Source organism: Miniopterus natalensis, chromosome 17 (assembly GCF_054644295.1).
Source record: "Miniopterus natalensis isolate mMinNat1 chromosome 17, mMinNat1.hap1, whole genome shotgun sequence".
Classification (NCBI taxonomy): Eukaryota; Metazoa; Chordata; class Mammalia; order Chiroptera; family Miniopteridae; genus Miniopterus; species Miniopterus natalensis.
In genome coordinates this window covers 285,001-288,780 of record NC_142097.1, presented here as the reverse complement: position 1 = coordinate 288,780, position 3,780 = coordinate 285,001, and positions in this window count along the sequence as shown.

Here is a 3,780-nt window from a genome sequence, read left to right as displayed (position 1 = left end):
AACCTCACCCTGTTCTGTGGGACATATCGGAGCTCACTCAGTGCTCCTCGGACCTTTCGCAGAAGGAAATGCGCAAGCAGACATGTTGACTCGTGGCGCTTCCTTAGTCATTTCCTCTGTTGAACAAGCACGAGCCTCACACGCTCCGCATCATCCAAATGCTTCGGGTTTAAGAAAACGATTGAACACGACCCGTGAAGCCGCCCGGCGAATAGGAAAGGAGCGTCAAAACTGTCCCGAGCCCATGCCCCTCGCACCTCAGTACGGTGTGAATCCACGGGGATTGCTCCCAGGACATATCTGGCAGACGGATGTTACTCCTATAGCCGAATTCGGTCGCCAGTCATTTGTGCACGTCACAGTGGCCACTTATTCTGGATCTTTAGTGGCAAGCGCGCATCCTGGGGAAAACACGAGACGGGTTATCTGTCATGTATTATCACGTTTTGCCATCTCGGGCATTCCAAAAATTCTAAAAACCGACAATGGGCCTGCGTACGCTAGCAAAACTTTTACAGAGTTTCGTGCAACTTTCCAAATGACTCCTATCACAGGCATTCCTTATCATCCTCGGGGCCGGGGGATCATCGAGCGAGCCCACGGGACCTTAAAGGCTCACACTGCAAAAATAAAGAAGGGGGAATATACCTGCCACTCTCCTAGTAAAATACTTCATCTCTCTTTATGGACCCTTAATTTTTAAAAATCGGATGCAGAAGGTTTCTCAGCAGCTGAGCGGCATCGGAGACAGCCCCCCCCCCCCCCCCCCCCCCCCCCCCCCCCCAGTGGATGAACTGATCGAAACACTGGAGGATTTGTGGAGACCTTACCGCCAACGGAGCACGGGCGAGTTCAACCTAATGTACGGAAGTTAGTAGCAAACACGGACATTGTCGCAGTGAGACGTAAAGGTGAGACTCATCCAAATGGGAGCCGTTCTGTTAAAGGAGGTTTAGCCCGTGTTCCTCCTCCTTACGTATGACTGTTAGGTAAGGTTTGGATGAAGAAATTAGCTGATTCTTGCTCCATCAAGTGTGTACGCTGTAACCTCACAAACTGCGTGTCTAGTGCTCATGCAAACTCGGATTGGTTGGCATCGCACCAACCTGCGTTCGTCACGCTTCCAGTCGAGAGGCAAGGACGCTGGTATGCTGCAGGCAGGGCCCAAGAGATATACCTCGGCGCGGCGGCCGACGCAACGCCGTGAGCGCACTCCGGCAAACGTGCTTCCTTGGCACGCCGGGAAGTGGCAGCGCCCGCCTGAGGCACCTCTAAGAGGCCGCGTCCACCATACCCTGACCTTGTGCTCCATCGGGCGCCCGGCTGGACGTGTCACCATCCCACCGGTCAGATACCCTTTCTAGACTAAGAGAGCATAGAATCACTCTGAATGGGGGTGGGATAGGGTAAAGACCATCTTACGGGGATATGGAGTTAAGGCAACGTATCTATTGACGTTCCATGCTGATATAAATGCCATAGAAGGCCGCTCCTCTCGATACCTCACCCGCAGACTTAGCAAAAGAACCGTTTGACAAGTTTTCTGATATGATCTCTACACATAGTTTACCTTCACGATTCTATTCTGGTATTATGTTGTTGGCCAGAGTGTTCATGTTCCTATGTTTATTCCCGGTCTGTGTCCAAGCGGAAACACAAAGCCTCTCAGAGCTGCAGACAGGAGTCCACTGGCTCCAGTGAAAAAGTAAAGAAGGGGGAGACGTTGGGAGCCGGTGACGTGTCTGGACGTGGCCCACGTGGCCCGAGGGCCTGGAGCCAGGGGACTCCACCCTCCCCGCAGGTTCCCGTGGGGAGCCGAAGAAATGAAGATCAGTGACACAGGTCTGAGCTCACGCAGGAGGCAGGACGTTGACCCTGAAAGTGTGTTTGTGCAGCCTGGAAAGAACTACTCTGTATCACCCTCCCCCTCCTTACCGGTTGTTTGTTACTCACTCTATAAGAAAGGCGTTGAAGCCATTGGGGGCTGCACCTCATCGGAGGGCAGCCCTCCCGATCCCATAACTGCGATTGTCTCTTTCATTCCCACCACTCGAACTCAGATCTGTTCGTCTTTCAGGCTGGTTCCTGACAATTCCCCAATGCTGTCGACTGGGCTCTGGGCTCAGGCCGGGAACAGAGAGGGGCCGCGTCCTACACGCACCCCTTGTTCCCCAGAGGAGTCCCCATCAGAGCAGAAAGGAGGGGCGTGCAGCCCTCCCAAGGCCAGGGAAACCTTCGTGTGGCCAGGGCCCAAGGCAAGCAACATCCACTGAGGGGACAGGTGTGTCTCCTCTGTTCATCGTCACGTATGAAATGAGGGGCTAAACTGCTCCTCTCCGGAGCAGGATCTGAACCCTTTGGGATTCTGCTTCCAGGCGGCAGTGGGCGACGGGGGCGGGGGGGGGGGGGGTTGTTGTTCAAGGCAAGTCAGTCACCGAAACGCTCTGTGCATAGGCATGTTTCTCACGTGGACACACCTCTGTAGTGAGGAGAGAGGTTTCCAGATCGAACTGAGTGACAGGAGCGAGGGGCGCCCAGCCGGCGCCAGGGGAGGCAAGCGGGCAGGCAGGCCGGCGGGGACTCTCTAGTCCCATGGCCCGAGTCCCCTCCGCTCCCCTCCGCCCCACCGCCGTCTCCCCGGGCCTACTTCTCAACCAGAGAGGCAGAGGGGAGGGCGGTCTCAGAGCACATCTCTTGTCCTCCACAAACACCTCGCCGCCTCGGCCGCTTGGCCTGAGATAGCCAGCCACCCGGCTCTCCCCCTGCCCGATTGATTTTCCTGCGGCCCAGAGGCCCCGGTTCAGGACCGAGGATGAAACCCCTACCCTGCGGTTCCCCAGCCGGAGGGGCCCGTGGGTGGGTGGGTGGGCGGGGAACCGGCAAGGTGGCGGTGGTGTCGTGGGGGCGGGGAGGACCGGGCGATTCACTGTGACCGGCCTCACTCAGTAAATAGCTCCATTCAAATGCAGAAAGCTGTCGGGTAAAGTCAGAGCCTCCGACCTCGCCTCGGGCTTCTTCGACTGCCCCACCCTTACTGAGGCCGCAGCCCCGCGAACCACGGGAAGGGAGGGTGTTGGAGGAGCTGGCCGGCCCCGGTCTGTCCGGGGCGCAAAGAGCCCCCTCCGTTGGCCAAGCCTGGAAAGCTCCCTCCCTCCACCGTTAGAGAATCACGGGGTGGGGGTGGGGATGAAGGGGCGCGAGGCCGCGGGCGGGGCGCGGCTGAGGGGCTCGGGTCCAGGCCCAAGTCTTAGGTCAACCGGCCGGGCGGGCGGGGCTCAGCGGTGGAGCAGCGATCTGGAACCCAGGAGGTCGGGGTTCGATTCCCGGTCAGGGCACATGCCCGGGTTGCGGGCTAGGCAGCGGGCCCATGACTCTCTCCTCATCGATGTCTCTATCTCTCTCCCTCCCTCGCCTTTCGTCTCTCTGAAATCAATCAAGATATATTCCAAAAAAAAGATTCCATTTTAAAAAGAAGGAGCCAAGGGTTGGAGGACGGTGGGTGGAGGGGTGGGTGGACGAGGAGAGAGGAACCAAAGCGTTGATATGCCTGTCGGCACAACCCAAGGACGCGGACCATGGCGGGGAGTGGGACGGGGCCGAGTGGGTCATCGGGGAGGGAAAGGGACATCGGTGACCTATGAAGCAAAAATTAAATAAATAAAAAGAAGGAAACACGGCGCTCTTACGAACCCTTTCCCAACACACTCCAGAGAAAAATGCCGAAACAAGGAAAAAAAGGAAGGCTTCTCGGTCACCCCGGAGCCTCCCAGGGTGAAGGGT